Raw genomic sequence first — 23406 nt, forward strand, 5'->3', positions numbered from 1 at the left:
AAAAAAAATAACAAAATCAATAACATATTTCAATATATTAAGACTGTCTAACGATAAAATTTCCCTTTGTTTTCAGTGTTTTTTATCCAACTAAAATTTAGTTTATGGGTTTCAGAAGTGTTGTCAGAATGACACAAACTGCCATTGAGGGATAGGTTAGCCTGCAGGACCAGGAAAGCACCAGAGAGGTGCAGTCATAATATGAGTCACTGCTCTCTTCTCAGTTCTCTCGCTCAGGTGTCAGAAGGGAAGAAAAAAAAAAGTAGAAAGAGAGAGAAGGTTGATGGCATTGGCATTAGCATCATTATAATCAGAAGCATTAGTTTTATCCATGAACAGAAGATTCTGCAGTGAAATGGTCCCTGAAATATATATACCTTAAGTAATGAACCACCAACCCAACAAACTTACAAAGAAACCAAGTCTGTTTCAATCTTCTCCTTCATGTTTGTTTCTCTCTCACTCATCTGTTTGGTCTGAACAACTGCCTTTTTCTCTTATTTATTACCTCTGTTTAATTTCAACAAATTTGTACATTGTTCCCCTCCTTGAATGATGAGCGGAAAAAGCAGGTTTCCTTTTACTGCATCTCAGTATCAAGAGCTTGAACACCAAGCTCTAATCTTCAAGTACATAGTCTCAGGCATCCCCACACCACCTGATCTCCTGTTGTTTTTTGGCAGTTGGATGGAACTGTTTCCAGATGGGATTGGAGAGAAAAGTGGACCCAGAGCCCGGAAGGTGTAGGAGAACCGACGGAAAGAAATGGAGATGCTCGAAAGAAGCCTATGCAGATTCGAAGTACTGTGAAAGACACATGCATAGAGGCAAAAACCGTTCAAGAAAGCCTGTGGAAGTTAATAGTCCTACTACGACAATGGCAAACCCTTCAACAGCAACCCAAAACATCTCATCAATCACCAAGACTCACCCTTCTTTTTCTTTGTCCTATGAGTCTCAACAGCACCACCATCAACTTCGCCACCATGGTTATCATTCCCAAGTCAATCATCCCTTTATGTATCCCCTTACATCGAGATCTCCAGGGGCTGACCTGTCATCTTAAGAAAATACAACCCATTCTCTCTTGGACTTTGGCTCGTATTCCCATACAAACACGGATTACAGGTTCCTCTTTAAAAGAAACTTGGTTTTTTCTTTTTACTCTGCTTATTTTCTTTTTACTGTACTTGTTCAGAAACCAAATGAAGGAGGCACATCACTTCGACAAGGATCAAGAACGCAACATAGGAATCTAGCACCAATTTGAAAAATTATGGCACACGAGATAAAACAAAGAACAGAATCTCCTCGCAGAACGGAAGGCAAATGGCCGCAGGATGTTTAGGCGAATGATACCATGATAGGAGAAACACACAGTAACCACTAAGAATCTAGTTATGAAAAGCAGGTAGAGAACGAGAGAATAAGTGCAACATGAATGAAAATAGTTTAGTGTTATTCCAAAAAGAATCAGAACAATACATAGGTTTTGGTGAAAATACAAAAAATACTCTCATATATTTCAAAGTGGACAGGCCCACTATTTATAATATCAGCTAGCCCAACAGAATATATAACAGATTAACCACCAGTTACAACAACCTTAAGTGCATAATACTCTAATATTCTCTGGGTTTTCTACTAATCTGAAGTACCAATTCAACATTTTCCTGGCATCTTCAGATTTGCTTGACATAGCTGGTATCATTGACTTTTGCCCAAGATTTTACACCAAGGCGAGAACGCATGTCACCAAATACTGCAGGAGGCAACGGTTTGGTGAGTATATCAGCTACCTGTTCTGCAGAGGGAACAAAGTTAACACTAAGCTGTTCAGCTAAAACTCTTTCCCTCACAAAGTAAAAGTCAATTTCTACATGCTTTATGCGAGCATGATGAGTCAGATTTGTTGCCATAGAGATTGTAGAGGTGTTATCACACCATACAACTGGCTTTCCAGTTACACTAATCCCTACTTCACCAAGTAGCTGCTCAATCCAAACCAACTTAGAAACAGAATTAGCAAGACTCCTATACTCTACTTCTGACGTAGACCTGGAGACAACACTTTGCTTTTTAGAGCACCATGCAATTGGATTGCCTCCAAGGTACACACAATAGCTCGTTGTGGATCACCTGTCTTCAACCGAGGCTGCCCACTCTACATCAGTGTAGCAGACAAGACTAAAATTTTTAGTTGGTGTGAAAACCAGCCCATACTCAAGTGTCCCACTGAGATACCTCAGTATACGTTTCACTACCCTCCAATGAGTATCACATGGACTGTTCATGTATTGACTCACTTTATTAACCACATAGGCAATGTCAGGTCTTGTTAAACATATGTACTGCAGAACTCCTACAATACTACGATAAAGATGGACATCACCAAACAATTATCCATTATTTACTTTGAGTTTAGGAGCAACAACCATGGGAGTAGGAGTTGGAGTTGACTCATCTAGGCTTGACCTTTTTAGTAGCTCAGAGATATACTTCTTCTGATTCAAAAATAAGCCTCTTTGAGAATGTTCTACCTGCATTCCAAGAAACAGCTCTAGCTGACCCAAATCTTTAAGTGAAAACTCCTTGTTAATTGCTTGCACTATGGCATCCACTTCTATCACCTGACTTCCCGTGATAACTATGCCATCTACATATACCATTAATAACACTTGAGAACACAACGAGTTTCTGATAAACACAGAAGAATCAACTTTTAAAGCAACAAAGTTCAAGCTTTCAACCAGAAACTTCCTCAAGGTCTTAAACCATGCTCTAGGTGCTTGTCTAAGCCCATAAAGAGCCTTCTTCAAACAACAAACCAACTCCTTCCCATCTTCACTTCTTTGCTCAAAACCTAGAGGTTGACACATGCATATTTCCTCTGTTAGCCTCCCATTGAGAAATGCATTGTTGATGTCAATTTGTCTAAATGGCCAATCTTTCATGACAACAACTGCCAGTATAGTTCTTATTGTACTTGCTCGAACCACTGGACTAAACGTCTTGAAAAAATCTCTTCCCACCATTTGATAGTACCCCTTGGCCACTAGACGAGCTTTAAGCCTTTCAACTGACTCATCAGGCTTCTTTTTTACTTTAAAAAGCCATTTACAGCCTACTGCTTTACGTGCTAGTGGCATAGGCTTTAACTCCCATGTTCCATTCTTTATAAGAGCATTATACTCACTTTGAACCCCCTCACACCAAGTAGGATGCTGCAATGCTTCATAGACATTTGCTGGCTCTTGAGGACTTATCTCAGCAAGCAACACTTTAGGCTTAAAAACACCAGCCTTGCCACGAGTGACCATAGGATGAGCATTCTGAAGTAGCCGAGGTGGAGATGGTGGTGGTGACGGTGAAGGTGGAGGTGATGAAGATGATGATGTTGATGTTGACGGTGTAGTGGATGGAAAATTTGAATGTGATAAGTTCGGAGAAGAAAATGGAGGTGAAGATGATGATGGTGATGATACATGTGGTGACGATGATGACGTAGTGGACGGTAAAACTGAATGAGACGCATTAGGAGAAGAAAGTGGAGATGTGATGAGTTGTTGTGATGGTAATGATATATGTGGTGAAGATGAGGATGTTTATGGTGTAGTGAATGGTAAGATTGATTTGTGATTGTGTGTGTTAGTAGGAATAGAAATAAAAGAATGATAAAAGAAACTGTTTTGAGAAATACTATTGACATTTGGACGCTTTTGACTGCTCAAATCTAACAAACTAGAAACAGTAGGAAAACTTTGGTGTTGCTGATATGGAAACTCATTTTCTTCAAATCTAACATGCCTTCACACTTAGACACGACCACTAGAGTCTAAACACTTATATCCCTTGTATGCAGGTAAATACCCCAAGAAGACACAGGTAGAAGAACGGAATTGAAATTTGTGCTGATTATAGGGTCTTAAAAAAGGATAACATGTGCAACCAAAAATTCTTAAAAAACTGTAATCTGGTGCTTTATGAAAAATTTTCTCATATGGTGAAATACCAGACAGCACACGTGTAGGTAACCTATTAATAAGAAAAACAACACTAGAAAAAGCATCATTCCAAAAACTTAAAGGCATAGAAGCCTGGGCTAGCATAGAAAGACCTACCTCAACTATATGCCTATGTTTTCTTTCCACTAAACCATTTTGTTCTGAAGTATGAGGACAAGATAGTTTGTGTACTATACCTTGTTCTTTCATGTAAGCTTGAAGGGTACCAAACTCACCTCCTCCATCTGACTGAAAAACCTTGAGTTTGACACCAAATTGCCTTTCAACCTGTCTATGAAACTGAAGAAAAACATATTTAACTTCAGATTTTTGTTTCAAGAAATAGATCCAAGTATATCTACTATGAGCATCAGTAAAGGTAACATAAAACCTAAACCCATTAGAATACACAGGAACAGGACCCCGCACATCTGAAACTATAAGTTCTAACGGTTGTTTATAAACAGTAAGTGAATCATAAAAGGGCAGCTTGTGTGACTTAGCAAGTTGACACGCTTTGCATAACATCTGTTCTTTATTTATATCAGAAAGAGTTACACTGTAATGCTTTAATGCTGAAAGTAACACCTATTTAGAAGGGTGACCAAGTCTTTTATTCCACACATCTGCATACACCCTAGTATTTACAATGTGACAGCTTATTGAAGAAATTTTTTCTTTATTAGAACTATTAACATGCAATTCATCACCAGCAGACATGCAAGCATTTTTCATAGTAATATTGAGTTTGTATAACCCTCCATCTTGACCTCCTTTTAACAACACTTTTCGAGATTACAGATCACGAACTTGACAGAAATCAGGGTAAAATTCAAGCAGAACCTGATTGTCCTGAGTGAACTTGGAAACAGAGAGCAAATTTTTAGTAATGTTAGGAACATACAACAACTTGTTTAAATGAAACTTATTATAGTTAACATAGAAATGAGACTGTCTAGTATACTGTATTGGAAGTGAGTTACCATTGCCTACAATTACATTACCTGTTCCAAGGTGAGTATCTTTAATCTGCAGATTATTCAAGTCTTTTGTTATATGGTGAGTTGCTCCAGAGTCTGGATACCAAGCATTATCATCCACTGTCTCAGGTGTGGCTATATAGGCTTGAGATGTAGATTGTGGTTGTGTAACAGCAGTGAGCTGATTTAAATTTCCAGCAGGAAATGAAGACATGTTGTGAGTGTTTGAGTGTACTTGATGTTGAGTATTAAAGGGATAAACTTGTGGTTGAAAAACAGAAAACTGAGGACTTTGAGGGACTGCAGAAAACTGGTGAACCAGAGGGGCTGTAGAAAACTAATGAGCTTAAGGAGCTATTGGTGGGTGAGCATAATATATTGAATTATAGGGGTTGATGTTACTATTGTTGGGACAATATAAACTGACATTAGCTTGAACACCAGAGTAGCCTTTATTATTATTGTTTTGAGTAGGTCGAGAGGATTCATTCTTATAATTCATGTCAAATCTGTAATAGCACCTTTCAACAAGGTGGCCCATTCGACCACACAATTGGCACTGCGGTCTAGAGGATGAAAAACGTCCTCGACCTCTACCTCTATTACTGTTGGTATTATTATTAAAGTTATGACCAGAATTATCACCAGCCTCTCCCTTGTTTTGATAGTCAGAATAAGAAGCATTATTAGAGGTTACTTGATCAACTATAGCTTGAGTGGTGATGTGAGCACAGACAGTGACATGATTAAAGGACTGTGACTGTCTTGTGTCAGCATCCAGTAAAATAGTGCTGACAAACCTTAAATCTGGAGGAGTAGGGGTATTAGTTATGACAGTAACAACTAACTCAAATTCAGGTGGCAAACCATTCAGTATAGTAGTAATATGTTCATGTTCTGAAATTATTTCACCACAGCTAGCTAAATTGTCATAAACAGCCTTGATTTTCATCAAGTACTCCCTCATACTCAGGCCCCCCTTCCTCTGAGAATGAAGCATTCTCCTATAAGTCATCAATCTAGAGGTAGTTTTTCCACTATACAGCCTATGCAAAGTGTTCCATATCTCAGCAGCAGTATTAAGACCTATGAGGTGAGGAAACACCTCATCACTAACAGTGGAGAGTAACCAGGAAGCAATAGCTCCATCCTGCTCTTCATAAATTTCATACTCAAGATTTAGACTAACAACACCATCTCTAGTAACATACTGTGTAGGCCATGAGATGTTAGAGTCTATGAATTTTTTAAGCCTATGAGTTTTAATAGTAAGAAATACTTGATGATGCCATAATAGGTAGTTGTGATCATCTAAGGTCACATTGATTTTCTTAGTAGAAAACAATCTAGAGGAGACAACAGAAGCAGTACTAACAGAATTGTCATCAGCAGTATTTGCCATAAAGAAAAGAAACATGCAGAAGTCCAGTCACACAAGCTTTCAACCAGAACGAAATACGAATAGCAAAGCAGAACAGGAACAACAAAGAAGTAGTATACCATAACAATGAAGAAGCAGTAAGCCAAACCAATCAAGAAGCAGTAAGCACAAATCAAAGAGCAGTATGCAAGATCGATCAAGAACAGTAAATGAGCAATCTCACCAGAATCGATGATCAAAAGAGCCGAATCAGAACCAAATCGAACAATTAACCAGAGTGCAGAAAGCAATCGAACTGTTCATAAACCAAACGAATGAGGCACATCACTTCGACAAGGATCAAGAACATAACATCAGGAATCTAGCACCAATTTGAAAAGTTAGGGCACACGAGATAATGATAGGAGATACACACAGTAACCACTAAGAATCTAGTTATGAACAACAGATAGAGAACGAAAGAAGAAGTGCAACAGGAATGAAAATAGTTTAGTGTTATTCCAAAAAGAATCAGAACAATACAGAGTTTTTAGAGAAAATACAAAAAATACTCTCATATATTTCAAAGTGGACAGGCCCACTATTTATAATATCAGCTAGCCCAACTGATTAACCCAACAAAATATATAACAGATTAACCATTAGTTACAACAACCTCTAAACAGTTATAACAACCTTAACTGCATAATACTCTAATAAGTCTCAACAGCACCACCATCAACTTCGCCACCATGGTTATCATTCCCAAGTCAATCATCCCTTTATGTATCCCCTTGCATCGAGATCTCCAGGGGATGACCTGTCATCTCAAGAAAACACAACCCATTCTCTCTTGGACTCTGGCTCGTATTCCCAGACAAACACGGATTACAGGTTTCTCTTTAAAAGAAACTTGGATTTTTCTTTTTACTGTACTTGTTTTCTTTTTCGCTTACGATTTTTCTGTTTTTATGAAGAAGAAACAGTTATGTTTATGGGCTAAAAGAAGAGGTCGATGAACATATATTTTTCTCTGAGCCTTCCGGGACAATGAGGAGCTTCTCTGGTTCATCTGTAGATGATTCATGGCAACTTGCACCACTAACGATGAGAGCTTCTTCCTCGAAGCAGAGGAGCTTCTCTGATTTACAGAGTGAATACTCTTACTTGCAGGTTCAAAGCCTCACCGATCACAGCACAAAACAAAGCAAGCGGGACGATGATGAACATTGCTATATCAAATTCGAAATGCCTAATGAATTGGAGAAAGAAAAACCCCCGAAGACAGTCCATCGTTTCTTTGATGAATGGCCACCGAAACATAGAGATTCATGGCTCGATTTGGACGATAAATCATCAAGCAGCTCATCAGTTTCAACAACCAGGCTCTCCATATTCATCCTTTCACATGATTTCCCTATCTTCAATTCAAGAGCTCATAATGGTATCTTTTTTTTTGGCTGGTTTTTGTGCTCCTAGTCAGTTTATCTAATTTAAGACATTTAATATTTTGGTCTGAAAAACAAGAGATTTTTTCTTGTTGCAGATGGTTGAATATCAAGTAGTAGGTTTCTGCATTAGAGGTCAAGGATGTACTTAGTGGGGATCACTTCTTTCTGTAAATTCCGACTGTTTTGTAGTCTTCCATTTGTTTCTTCCTTCTCCTTTGGCTTTTTTGTTTTTGCAAAATTTGGTTGAACCGGGTTGTGTTTTTTTTTCTTCTTTTTTTCTCTTTTGTTAATGAAGGATCCAGTGACTTCTATGTTACTGGTTTCATGTTATTTTCCAACTGCAAATTTATAGTGTTGATAAATATTAAGACTGAATGAGTCCTCCAAACATAAGATTTGGTGGTGGGTAACATGTGAATGTGCTGTTCTGAGGGTTTTCACGTTGGCTTTAACTTCAAGGCACTTAACCTACTGCAGATGTACTGTAATAATAATAGTTGGGCCCTATGTTCCCAGGATTCGCTAATCTGTCGCTTCTGAGTACGCCCATGTGTTGAAGTTTGGCAAAGCCTCTTACCCTCAAAACAATAAGCCAAAACCAAATTAAATGGTCCACTGAATAATATCTAAACCTGTCCCATTGTTGTGGGAGAAAATACGATGAAACTATAATATTATATCATCTAAGTTGAGAGCTGTGGTTTAAATCAAGTGCTCTGTGTTTCAGCTTTTGGGAAAACATTCCACTATTAAAAGTAAAAAGAAGCATCTTCCATTCCATATAAATGTGGGTTCAGGGATACGCCACTTTTCACCATGTTCATCATCGTTAGTGTTCCACCATGTTTTTTTCTTTTCCATCTCTTTCTTTTATGTACTCTACTCTGCCTGCTTTAGTACTACAGTACATAATGTAATGTTCCTATAATCACCGAAAGTTTCCCCTAGCATCTACTTTTTAATTCGTATTTAAACCAAAAGCGAATAAAGAAAACTAAAGGTTTCACACCATTGTTAACAAAAAGCAGACTGAGGCTAGTTAGATTGGTCCATAAATTATATGTTTCATCGGAGGAGACAAGGGTATTCAAGTCAATGAATTGCAATTACTAATAGGAACTATAGCAACACAAAATACAACATTCTCGTAAAGATAATTCTAGTTTATATTTTAATAACACGACTCGACCAAGATGATCGGGTCATGAGAGGCTGGTCAATGAATTTAAGGATTCAGAGCAGTGGTCAGGTGGTGAGGGGTTAAGCTATGGGCAAAAAAGGAGGAAACCTGCAGATTGGTCTAAAGGTTGTGGTGGGTGGGTGTTGCATGTTGTGAGTACTATAAAATTATACGCAAATAATGTGTAAGTATACACAATCGCTCAAGTAATACAGTGATGAATGAGTATCGTCTCCACATGGATTGGGTGAAATTACAAAAGTCTAACCAAAGCAATGCACTATTCTATCTAAGTATAGTTAGCTTTGATATATACAAATGTCACGGCAAATGAAAAGTGTATGAAGGTGGATGTAGGTTGATGGTTTGATGGTGTAGCAGATGGAAATGTAGTGGCAAAAATAAAAGTTTAGTGTTGAAAATGGTGTAATGTTGAGACAATGGAAAATGGTAAAAACAGTAAATAAACAACAAATAAAATGATGAATAGATAATCCTCACGTGACAAGCTTCCAATGGAATGAATGGTTGGGATTGATTCAAGGATGCTAAACTTATTTCTCAGGTAGATTTAAGCTATCTAATCTTTACTTGCTTGACAGCGCTTTCCTAAAGTGTTCTCAAAGGAACCTAACAGAATAGGATGACAAGGCATCTGCTCTCACCCAACGATGTTGGCCAGCCTACCCTATTGATAAAAATTCCCTTTTTAGTCGTTGAAATCCTATCCTAGTCTCTCCCGAGATCTAAGGGATTAGGTTATAATATTCCTAGGCCGGTTCAAAGCCCCCTTGAAAATACTATAACACATTGCTTATGAGGATCTTGTCTTGTGTTTCTCTCGAATACTTACAAGTATTTTTAGCTTAGGTTTCTCTCGAACACCTAACCTTTATCTAAGAAATGGACACTCCCATGCCTCTTACAAGCCTAAATGGTGAAGCATTCATAAGCAAAGCAAATAAAGAACCAAAATAAACTTAAATATACCATTAAAATAAAGTTTAAACATCCATTAAACCAACCACCACCAAATAAGTTAGTTCATGGTGGGGTTCGAAATATCCATAGAAAAATCCATAAAATATTCGTTCCAACAACCCACAAATAAAATAAATAAAATACCAGCAAAGGGAAATGAGAAAAAGCCTTCGACGCACGCCATCGGAGATCTCCTCGACCACCACGAACCACCTTAGCTCGCTAGCTCCTATCGACACCTAGCTCGCCACTCCTTGAAGCTTTATCAATGGAGGAAAACCCAAGGAAGAAGAAGGAAAAAGAAAGAATAAAAATCTAATTTTTTTTGCTCTATGTGTGTGTTTCCTCTTCTTGTTGTGTGTGTCTCCCATGATGTGTCATATATAATATAAAAAATATCTAGGGGTAATGATGAGGTTGTTGGGTGCAAAATACCCCTCATACCCCTAGAATCACATGTAGTGCGTGAACCTTATCCTCCAGGTGGCAGTGGTCCTCTGGCAGCTCTGGCAGGTAGTTACATCAATCATTTCACGTGCAGAGCCAGCTGTCCACGTACAGCTGTATATTTTTGTCATTTTCTGCGCCAGAAATGCCAAGGCATTTCAATCTGGTTCAAAAACGTGTGATGTCGTGACATTACTTCCCAAAGAGTCCTTTTGCTTGCTATTCCCTGCACACCACAGACAAACTGCACCTTTCCCTCAATTAACACCACCATTAAGAAATAAAATAGCATTACCACCACAAATGCAACTATATGCAACTACATGATCCTAAAATGTCTAAAATGAGCTTTTAAACAAACAATAACTTAAGTGAAAAAGGTCTTTCAAGTAGCCTTTTTAAGAAGTTAACACACCCCCAAACTTAAGCTATTGGTTGTCCTCAAGCAATGAATAGCAATTACATAAGCAAAATGTCATGGAAATGTTCGACAATAAGACAGTAGGACAAAATTAAATTTCAACCCTCAGAAAAATAGGCTTCAACATGTTAGACTTATCAAGAAATCAAATACTTTTTCCCTAGGTTATGATCCTTTGTGGTAGTGTGTGTGCGTGATTGTATCCAATCTATACTTAGCAAATTTAGACAATTTCTACTCAAGTCCTCTAGTTTTTGCCAAGGAATTTACTCATTCATCAAGCACATTTTCTTGACTCCATTTTTCTTTTCTAAACTTTTTTTTAGATGCTGTTACGAAGGGAGTCATCTCATCACACATACTCTCCCACACTCTAGATGAAATGAAGCATACCTTCCACCCCAAGCTAGTTAAGTAGAGTCATCCCATGACTACTTTGATTCACTCATATGCACGAGGCTGCTATTTATTAAAGATAGTTCCAGGCAATGCCACAACAAAGAGGAGTATCCCTCTACAGCTATGCCTAAACATTTATTCACAGTTTCATATATAAGGGAGTTATTTCTGATTTTTCTTTTAAGCACAATACCATATTCCAATGCCAAAACTAACTGGAGTTTCTTCATAAAATTTTTCCAAATTTTCTAAGTATAGAGAACATACAAATCGTGTAAAATTTTTCACAATGCATCAAGCCCTAGAATGAGTTCTATCATTCTCAATAGCCATTTACATTTAATTTCTAGCCTAAAAAGATCATCATCATTCTATCTGACTATCCTACCATTTACTGATGCCATGGCATAATACTACACTAATGCTATCATGCATATGACCAAGAACACTACCTCCCCCAAACTTAAGAGAAGCATTATCCTCAATGCTTAAAGAGAACTAAACTAAATATAAACTATATGCCATGCAATGAAATGCAAACTAAATGAAAATGAATGCAAGTGAGGTACCTCAATGTTTACGTGGTGGTGTTGCCTTGGAGGTGCTAGCAGTTCCTCGTCTGGTGCGCTTGTGTAGGGGTACTGGACTCGAAAGAACTGGAGTCATACGCGCAATGTGTCCAGCTGTAATCTTGGTGCGACGACCACTTCGTGGTGCAGGAGAAGGATCGGGTGCAGGGACAGGACTAGGTGTTTCTTCGACAGGTACAATGGGTAGATATTCAGGGGTTTCAGAACGGTGTGGAACAGGATTCGGTTTATCAACTGAAGGATCGACTGCATCTTGATCGGGCTTAGGAGATGCCTCGGCATTAAATGCCGACATAATTTCGTCTGGGAAGCCAGGGAAATTTCGTTGACAGTGGGAATAATTTCTTGAAACATTGATTCCACCACAACATTTCTATGCTTCACATATCTAAAGAAATTATGGATGTCACCGTGTAAATCATGCGGGTGAGTCTGCATAACAGCATCCTCGAGAGCAAGCAATCTTGCCTCAGCATTTGATTGCGTAGTTCCTGTATATTGCTCATGAACAGGGTCTTTAGACTTGGGATTTTCAATTCCCAACAGCAGTGGTAGTCTGGCCCTAGTAATGCCCGATAATCCAGGTAAAATCTCATCAAAAGCATTTTCCTCAACTTTTTTCTTACGACACAAAGCAGTAATTAAGTTAGGAAACACCAAGGCACTTGTCTTTTTACCCAAACAATCATTAACTTGCTGAACAATAATACGACCAACATCAATAGGACGGGATACCATTATCGAATGTAAAAGCATTAAGCGAGAAAGTGATACCGTCGTATTGTGGGAAGTAGGAATAAGTTTATGCTTAATGAAGTGATTTCATAACTTGGCACACGGCTGAAGACGTTCACGGTTGACCGAGTATCGACTCGTTTGGCGCCCATTCCACTCGATGTTTGCAAAGCATAAGTCCTCAAGAATGTCATCGTAAGTGTGGCTATCGGCTTTATTTTCAAACGTGGCATGTCCGTCCACTACATCCTGCAAATGAAAATACCTATTAATCGTAGTGGGTGTAAAACGGATATGCTTACCTCGGACGAAAATAGAGTGTTTGTTGGGCTTGGAAATATTTACGTAAAACTTCTTAACCAACGAGGCATTCACGGAACCCTGATGGCGTGCGAACTTCTTCCACTTGAGCGGTGTCACGATGTTCATTACGTCGGGTCCAAAGCCACCATCGGTCTCCTCGGTAAAAATGAAACCCAACTCGAAGAAGAGTTTGCGGTTCTTGAAGTTTTGGAATCGAGCGTTGGCCTCGTCATCCTCGAACTGTTGCCAAACAGAAACGTCAGTTGGAGCCGATCTTAAACGCACCATTTTCAGTGTTGTTGAAGAAAGAAAAATGAAAAAGGACGAAGCTTTTGAAAACTTTAAAAACCTTGGAGAAGTTTTGGCTATGGAGAAAATAAAAGAGGAAGAAGATGAAGAACTGAGAGAGAAAAGTAAAAGTTAAAGATGAAAGAGAAAAGTAAAAGTTAAAAATGAAATAGAAAAGTTAAAGATGAAAGAGAAAAGAAAAAGTTAAAAATTTGAAAGGGAAAAGGGGTGATAGGACGGTTAAAAAAATGAGTGGGTGGAGGGGGTTATCCGTGCATGGGGAAGGAAAAATTGCCAAAAGGCAATAATGATGATGAGACAAAACTATGGAGAGAGAAAAGTAAATGTCAGAATTAAAATAAATAAAAAGAAAACAAAATCAAATAATATCTTCCCCATTTAATGCTCTGTCCTTTCCTCGATTTGAGTAACCACTCCCTGCACAGTTTGTAGTGTTGTGGTCCCTAAAAATCAGATCAAAAATTAATTACAAAATAAAATAAAATAAGAATAAAGAAAAGATTAAATTTTAAATTTTATTTATGCACAAGCACAAATTCAATGTCGTGGCATCGAATTTTGGTTTTCCTCTAGGCACGCTTCAGCATCGTGCAGACGTAACACTTCATTGTTGTGCGGTGGTGGAACTCCATTGTAGGCTTTCAGACGTTGGCCATTGACCTTGAAGATCGTCTCATTGTCTATTCTCTTGATGTCAACAGCTCCATAGGGATAGACATAATGCACCTTAAATGGTCCTGACCATCGAGATTTGAGCTTCCCAGGAAAGAGTTTGAGTCTGGACTTGTTGCCCCACATGAAAATGACGTGGCATTAGTTTCTGGTCATGCCACTTCTTGGTTTTCTCCTTGTATATCCGAACATTCTCATATTCTTGTGCCCTAAACTCTTCTGTTTCATTAAGTTCCAATAATCTCTACTCCCCAGCTAGTTGAACATCGAAATTCAATTGCTTGATGGCCCAATACGCCTTATGTTCAAGTTCAACCCGGAGATGACAAGCTTTACCTTACACTAGCTTGAATGGTGACATTCCCAAAGGAGTTTTGAACGTTGTTCTATATGCCCAAAGTGCTTCATCCAACTTTGGTGACCAATCCTTTTGCCTTGGGTTCACCACTTTCTCTAAAATATGCTTGATCTCTCGATTAGATATCTTTCCTTGGTCATTTGTCTGCGGATGATATGTCGTGGCAATCTTGTGTCGAACTCCATATTTCATCAATGCCTTGGCAATCAACTTGTTATCAAAGTGGGTTCCCTCATCACTAATGATAGCACGAGGTACTCCAAACCGAGTGAAAATATACTTGTGCAAAAACTTGAGTACTGTCTTGGAGTCATTCCTTGATGTTGCTATTGCTTCCACCCACTTTGACACATAATCCACAGCAAGTAAGATGTATAATTTTCCTTCAGAAGATGGGAATGGTCCCATGAAATCGATGCCCCATACATCAAATAACTCTATCTCTAGAATATTTTGCAGCGGCATCTCATGTCGTCTGGAGATGTTTCCAGTCCGTTGGCATCGATCACAAGCTTTATAAAATGCTTGGGCATCTTTAAACAGAGTTGGCCAGTAAAATCCTGATTACAGGACCTTAGCAGCAGTCCTTGCTCCACCAAAATGACCTCCACTTGGGCCCGAATGACAATGGTACAAAATGTCTTGCTGTTCCTCTTCGGGTACACATTGTCTAATAAGCTGATCGGCACAATGCTTGAATAAATATAGCTCATCCCAAAAATAATGCCTTGCATCATGCTTGAATTTCTTTTTAGCCTGACTATCTAAATCAAAAGGCAGAATTCCACTAACAAGAAAATTAATCAGGTCAGCGTACCACAAGATTGCCGTGGCATATAAAATTTTCTCACCAGGAAATTCCTTTTGGATATCTACAGTGTCATGGCGTTCAGAATTGTTCTCTAGCCTAGATAAGTGATCAGCAACTTGATTTTCAGTTCCTTTTCTATCTACCACCTCTAAGTCGAATTCTTACAAAAGTAATATTCACCTAATAAGTCTAGGCTTGGCATCCTTTTTGTTCACTAAGTATTTTATAGCCGAATGATCAGTGTGAACAATGACTTTAGTGCATATTAGGTAAGGTCTAAATTTATCAAAAGCAAATACCACGGTAAGTAATTCTTTCTCAGTGGTGGTGTAGTTCAATTGTGCTTCATTTAAAGTGCGGCTAGAATAATAAATAACATGAAAGATTTTACCTCGGTGTTACCCCAAAATAGCTCATACGGCATAATCGCTTGCATCATACATCAGCTCAAATGGTGATGTCCAATTGGGAGGAACTACAATGGGTGCCGAGATCAGTTGTCTTTTCAGCTCAGTAAATACGCCGAGGCATAACTCGTCAAACACAAAGGGTTGGTTTTGTTGAAGCAATGTGCACAAGGGCTTAGAAATCTTGGAGAAATCTTTGATAAACCTTTTTTAAAATCCAGCATGTCAAAGAAAACTTCTTATACCCTTGACCGAAGTTGGTGGTGGCAACTTTTCAATCACTTAAATCTTCGCCTTGTCTACCTCAATACCATTTTGTGAAATTTTGTGGCCTAATACAATGCCTTCAGTCACCATGAAGTGATATTTCTCCCAATTTAAGACAAAGTCATCCTCTTAGCATCTTTTGAGAACTTTTGCCAAATTGCCGAGGCATCGTTCAAAATCGTCCCCACAAACAGAAAAGTTGTCCATGAAAATCTCCAGAAAATCCTCAACCATGTCTGAAAATATGGCTTGCATACAACGCTGAAACGTTGCCGAGGCATTACTGAGTCCAAAAGACATCCTCTTAAAGGCAAAAGTGACATAAGGATAAGTAAATGTAGTCTTTTCCTGGTCCTCTGGTGTGATGACAATTTGATTGTATCCCGAGTACCCATCCAAAAAGAAATAGAATGCTTTGCCGGCCAATCGATCCAATATATGGTCGATGAAATGTAGAGAAAAATGGTTCTTCTTTGTAGCTTTGTTGAGTTTTCGATAGTCCATGCATATTCTCCATCCGGTAACAATGCGAGTGGGTAATAGCTCATTCTCCTCATTAGTAACCACCATCATGCCTACTTTCTTTGGAACACATTGGACATGGCTTACCCATGAGCTATTGGAGATAGGGTAGATCACTCCAGCATGAAGCCATTTCAGAATTGTTTTCTTCACCACTTGCTTTATAAAAGGGTTCAGTCTTCTTTGTGGTTCGATTGAATTATCGTGGCAATCTTCAAGCAGAATCTTGTGTATGCAGATCGTAGGACTAATACCTTTCAAATCGACCATAGTTCAACCAATGGCTTTCTTATGCTGAATCAAAACACTTAACAAACTTTTCTCTTGATTAGCAGTAAGGTTAGCGGAAATAATCACTGGTAAAGTCTCATCGCTACCTAAGTAAACATATATAAGATGCCCTGGCAAATTCTTAAGCTCTAGAGTGGGTGCATGCAATAATAAAGGCTTAGAAGGAATAAATTCATCAAAATTCAGAGGTTCAAAATTCATACCTGATCTAACTTGTAGTAAGCTAGATTGTTCCTCCAAAATTGGAAAGTTGTTGGACTCCACTAAGCTTTCATCATCCACCCAATAATCATTTTCTGCTAGCTGAATGAAATTGTTCTGGCAAAGATGTTCAGTTTCTTCTTCAATCACTGAGCTCAATTCAGAAATGCCTTGGCATTCTTCAGTGTCATTGATATATTTGAGCGTTCGAAACACGTTGATAGTCACACACTGATCAGCCACTCTCATGGTGAGTTCACCTTTTTCACATTCTATCAAGATACGTCCAGTGACTAAGAAAGGTCTTCCTAGAATAATTGGTGCCTTGGCATCAACTTCGCAGTCCAAAATTAAGAGGTTGACTGGAAACACAAACTTATCCACCCTCACTATGACATCCTCGACTTTCCCTTCAGGTTTCACATGAGATCTGTCGGCTAGTTGTAAAATAACCGAGGTGGGTCCTATATCTTCTATGCCAAGCTTCAAGAATATTGACTTTAGCATTAAGTTAACACTTGAACCAATATCACAGTGCATTTCCAACAAAATTAGCTCCAATCGAACAAGAAATTATGAAGTTGCCCGAATCATTTCACTTGGTGGCAACTTACTCAATGAAGAACAACATTCTGTTGTCGTGGCAACAGTCTCTACTTTCCTCTTCTTCGTATAAATTTCCTTAAAAAAATTGGCATACATCGACATCTGTTCAATAGCTTCCAAGAGAGGTACATTGATATAGAGCTGATCAAGAATGTCTATGAACTTCTTGAACTGAACTTCATCATTATGTTTCTTCAATCTTTGTGGGAAGGGTGGGGGAGGTCTAGCTTCCTTAGCTGCAAGAATAAAATTTACTTTTGCATTGGCATCAGAATCTGGTACCTTAGCCAAATCATTAGTAGAACCCTCCTTCTTGTCCTTCTCAGAAATGTTATCATCATGTAATTCAGCTTCAACATTGTCAGTAATGGGAGTAGAGTCATCATGTTGTGGCCTATTAACCTTGACTTATTGATTGATTTGTGTTCCACTCCTAAGAGTTAACACATTGCAGTACTTTTTTCCAAGTGCTTTAGTGACTTCAGTATCACTTGGAAAACGTCCTTGCTGATGTTCTTGCAATATCGTAATAATCTGACCAACTTGACCTTCCAAAGCTCTCAGAGACGAGTTATGGCTTTGAAGTAAGGCGTCTTGACTATGAAGCAAATCTCTTTGATTCTTAATTGAAGTAGAATGGTCTTGCAACATTGTCTTCGTAGTAGATATAAACTTTTGAATCGTAGCTTCCAAGGAACTCATGCTTGCTGAAGTTGAAGCTCCTTTGTTGGCATTATGCCATGGCATAACATTCTAGTAACCCTTAGGCTCATTGTGAATCTGCTACCGAGTGGGTTGACTAGCATTGTGGGCTCCTTGATTTCCCCATGAGAAAATGGGATGCTGACGCCATCCAGCATTATAAGTGTTAGAGTAAGGATTGTTGTTGCCTCGATTGTAATTGCTTACAAAATTGATGGACTCATGGTTGGTCGGGTATTCACTCTCATGATGATTGCCTTGGCATAACAAACATGCCAAACTAGTTGCTTTCACTTCCTTCACCTCGGTTGAACGTTGTAAAATTTTCAGCATATTGGTGATAGTTGAGAGTTGAGCGGACGCCGAATCTTTAGTATCTAACTCAAATACTCCAGGTGCTCTCCTCCCACTCCTAAACCTTGAAGAAGGAAACTGATAATCATTGTTAACAATTATGTCTAAGATAGCAAATGCCTCAGTATGTGATTTATCCAGCAATATCCCATTTGTTGAGACATCCAATAACATCCTCGTGGGTGCATTGACTCCATTATAAAACATGAGTACTTGAGTCCAATCATGAAAACCATGATTTGAACACTTCCAAAGCAAACTCTTGTAATGATCCCAACACTCGTGCATGGATTCGTCGTCGCCCTGGCGAAAAGATGTTATATTATTCCTTAGCTACGTATTCATGTTTGGTGGGTTGTACCGCAATAAGAAACTCTTGTAAAGATCAGCCCATGATTCCATCGAACCAGATGGTACACCACTTAACCAAGCCCTTGCTCGGTCACGCAATGAATACGGAAATAACTTTAATTTCAGAAAATCCTCATGCACTCCTTCTTGGCGAAAAATAATCACAAACTTCCCAAAAATTGTGAATGTGTTGCCTGGCATTTTTATTTGGCATACCCCCAAACTGCCCAATAGAATTCATGTTGAACATAACTGGTTTCACTCGAAATGTGCAGCTTGAATGTCAGGTACCACAATTCCAGGATTCAGATCATCCATCATCGGATTAAAGTGATCACGAATAGCGCACGGCCTACCAACAGGTTTAACATTGTCTAATGCCACGACATTCTGATTTCTGTTATCCTGACCAATGCCTTGGTTTCCAATCTGATAAATATTTCCTCTAGCGCGTTGAGAACGTCTCCTTTGTCTAAAGAGTCTTTCAATCTCAGGTTCTATCGGTTCCAAAGGCTCTTCAGAATTTCTTCTAGGCATACACTAAATAAACCTGAAAAATAAAACAAAAATATAAAGTAAACTATACAAAAATAAAAATGCAAAACAAAATAAAAATGCTTTGGCAAAACTAAATAACTTCATGCTTCAAATCCCCAGCAACGACGCCAAAAACTTATTGCGTGTTATGAGTACTATAAAATTATACGCAAATAATATGCAAGTATACACAATCGCTTAAGTAATACAGTGATGAATGAGTATCGTCTCCACAGGGATTGGGTGAAATTACAAAAGTCTAACCAAAGCAATGGACTATTATATCTAAGTATAGTTAGCCTTGATATATACAAATGTCACGGCAAATGAAAAGTGTATGAAGGTGGATGTAGATTGATGGTCTGATGGTGTAGCAGATGGAAATGCAGTGGCAAAAATAGAAGTTTAGTGTTTGAAAATGGTGTAATGTCGAGATAATGGAAAATGGTAAAAATAGTAAATAAACAACAAATAAAATGATGAATAGATAATCCTCACGTGACAAGCTTCCAATGGAATGAATGGTTGGGATTGATTCAAGGATGCTAAACTTGTCTCTCAGGTAGATTTAAGCTATATAATCTTTACTTTCTCGACAGGGTTTTCCTAAAGTGTTCTCAAAGGAACCTAACATAATAGGAATCCAAGGCATCTGCTCTCACTCAACGATGTTGGCCAACCTACCCTATTGATAAAGACACCCTTTTTAGTCGTTGAAATCCTATCTTAGTCTCTCTCGAGATCTAAGGGATTAGGTTATAATATTCCTAGGCCGATTCAAAGCCCCTTGAAAATACTATAACCCATTGCTTATGAGGATCTTGTCTTGCATTTCTCTCGAATACTTACAAGTATTTTTAGCTTAGGTTTCTCTCGAACACCTAACCTTCATCTAAGAAATGGACACTCTCATGCCTATTACAAGCCTAGATGGTGAAAAAATTCAAAGCAAAGCAAATAAAGAACCAAAATAAACTAAATATACCATTAAAATAAAGTTTAAACATACATTAAACCAACCACCACCAAATAAGTTAGTTCATGGTTGGGTTCGAAAGAAGAAGGAAAAAAGAAGAATAAAAATATGATTTTTCTGCTCTATGCCTGTGCCTTCTCTTCTTGTTGTGTGTGTCTCGCATGAGGTGTCATGTATAATAAAAAATATATAGGGGTAATGATGAGGTTGTTGGGTGCAAAATACCCCTAGAATCACATGTAGTGCGTGAACATTATCCTCCAGGTGGCAGTGATCCTCTGGCAGCTCTGGCAGGTGGTTACAACAATCATTTCACGTGCAGAGCTAGCTGTCCACATACACATGTATATTTTTGTCGTTTTCTGCGCCAGAAATGCCAAGGCATTTCAATCTGCTTCAGCAACGTGTGATGCCACGACATTACTTCCCAAAGAGTCCTTTTGCTTGCTATTCCCTGCACACCACAGATAAACTGCACCTTTCCCTCAAGCAGCACCATTAAGAAATAAAATAGCATTACCACCACAAATGCAACTATATGCAACTACATGATCTTAAAATGTCTAAAATGAGCTTTTAAACAAATAATAACTTAAGTGAAAAAGGCCTTAAAAGTAGCCTTTTTAGGAAGTTAATAGTGAGTTGGTCAGATAAGTGGGATGCATTGGTTACATAAAGACTTTGATTTGCTCCATTAACGCCAGTAGTCAGTAACTGATGGGGTACAATTTTTATCCTCCACGCACATACTCCCTGTCTCATTCTCACACTGTCTCAGACTCTTTCATGTTCTTTTTTTTTCGTCAGTCACCATATTTTAAAATGGAAATGCTCTCTCAGAAACGCTGTCGCTCCACATGTAATACATAATAAATTAAATAAATATACATATAAATTGTTTTATTAAATTATTATTTTTATATAATCACTCGTATTTTGTCACCTTTAAGTTTGGATTATTTCTACCGACCTTACAGATTCTGGATGACTTTGTCACCTTTAAGTTCATGGCCATTAGATTTTGCAATGCTAGTGTTCAATTAAAAAGGTCACTTTATCAAGATAAGAGAAATAACTGCATAATTGTACAATGTGCAAATCATATGTCCTGGTATCCATTTATTACGTCACTCCTACAGAAAATGCAACACAAATGATAGGTAATTCTTTCTCCCATTCAAACTCAACTTTATTTCCGAAATGTGAATCCACCTAGTCCACATAAAACCAAGCTTGCCATCTAGATTTGGTGTATAATTATTTGTGCTCCATGCTGTGGTTCAAAGAGTCATAACAGTGTATGGGGCATGGGAGTAGGAAGGTTAGAGCTTGAATGAGAAATGTTTAGAACCATAGCTAAAGCTACCTTGGCTTCAATCATGGCAAAATTTTGCCCGATGCAGGTCCTCGGGCCCCAGCTAAATGAGAAAAATGCCAATTTATCTCTCGATGCCTTTGAAACTCCTTCAAAAAATCGCTCTGGTTTGAATTCTTCATTATCGTCACCCCAAAGTCCAGGATCATGATTCATGAGCAGGTTGGGAAGTGTTATATCAACTCCAGCCGGAAGAGAGATTTCTTTAATCTTGGTGTCTTTGTTAGTAAACTGATATAGAGCTACGACAGGTGGATACAATCTCAGTACTTCATAAAGTATCATTGTCACATACAGGAAAATTTACATCATTCGATATTTGATATAAAATAAAAACAGATTTGTGGTTCATAACATTGCTTCTGCTGCATCATGAAAGCAGTGGAATACTCGCAACCTTAAGGTGGCTTATAGCCTCAAAATTGAGCTCCTTGCTGAAAACCTGTAAGATTTCATGTCTTGCCTTTTCTTGCCACTCTTGGTGCAGAGCTAAGACTATTATTGCCCATGTTAGCAAGCTCGAGGTTGTTTCTTGGCCAGCAAGGTGGAACTGTTTGCATTCCTCTATTACATCATCAATTGTCATCCCTTCTGCTCCATTTGTGTTTTCTTGCACAGCAAGAAATAGCATGCCTAGCAAATCATCGGCCCTCTCTTGTTCCATCCTCATTCCATGCTTTCCTCTGGATTGCATTTCTCAGCATTGATGTGATTTCTTTGTTCAATTTCTTTCTGCTCTGATTCTTTTTTGTAGGAACAAATCTGCACGTCACAACAGACTAGAACTTGTATCACATAATCTCTACTAATTGTCTTCCTAAGATACCGACGACTACGAAGATACGAAAGAGTTTGTATTTTGTGTTGAACCGGTGAACAAAAATGCTCCTGAAACCTGGAATGCACGATGATTGCATTGCTTCAAGGGTCAATGAAATTAGCTCTTTTTGATATTCAAAGATTTTCTTCCCTTCTTCATAGCTGCTTCCGAAAGCTGTCCTGGAAATAGCATCAGCGGTAAGCTTTTGAAACTCTGGCCAGATGTCAATCTCACAACTTGATTGCAAAGTAGCTATTTCCTTCCACTGCTCTATCATCTGTCCACAACTGACTGAGAACATAGGAATCATCCCCTGAAAAAACAATTCAAGAAACAATGAGAACCCAACTGATTCTTCAAGTAATCGAGCTGACACATGGTTAAAAACAAAAGGAAAGCAAGGTTGTCTGAATGGAACCTTGAGTTTCTCGAGATGAAAGGCGGGGCTGATCATCCTTCAGCGATTAAACCATTGCTCGCCCTCAAGAGTCGTGATTCCTCTGCATAGAACGAGAATAATGAGATTCAGTGGTGGCTTTTGGAAGTGACCTTGCTTATTGGCCAACACCTCTTTCATCAATTCATGATCCTTTATGATCAACCTTGGTCGTTTTCCAGTCCAGCAAAATGATATTTTCCCTGCATTAAAAATGTTGGAAAACAAAAATAAACAAAATGTTTGAAAAACTTGTTTCAATACTTGAATTGGCCTAACATATTTCTGGACATTATCATGTGTGAAAGGGTCAACACGTGGTACAATCTGGTGACATAGATTAATAGGCTTTGACCAAGCTTCAGTTATCTGCTTTATGAACTCTTTCATGTCCCCGACCAGCACATTTTAAGCCCTGCCTCTGATTCTTTTCTTCTTTAAAAGCCTTTGCTGCCATTTGGGTTTCAACCAAACGGAATTGGAAAGTTTTGCAACCCCATAGAGGAGGATCAACACCAATAAAGTGGTTACTAAAACAAAGCAATCCATCCAAAAAGAAG

At 38.4% G+C, this 23406-nt stretch overlaps 2 pseudogenes; one reads left to right on the forward strand and one right to left on the reverse strand.

Annotated features, from left to right (window-relative positions):
* The first annotated feature begins 552 nt into the window (after window positions 1-552).
* LOC120218779 lies at window positions 553-8133 on the forward strand (annotated as a pseudogene).
* Window positions 8134-21332: 13199 nt separating this feature from the next.
* On the reverse strand, window positions 21333-23406 carry LOC120218683 (annotated as a pseudogene).

Source organism: Hibiscus syriacus, unplaced genomic scaffold (assembly GCF_006381635.1).
Source record: "Hibiscus syriacus cultivar Baekdansim isolate YM2019G1 unplaced genomic scaffold, ASM638163v2 tig00110201_pilon, whole genome shotgun sequence".
NCBI classification, from domain to species: Eukaryota; Viridiplantae; Streptophyta; class Magnoliopsida; order Malvales; family Malvaceae; genus Hibiscus; species Hibiscus syriacus.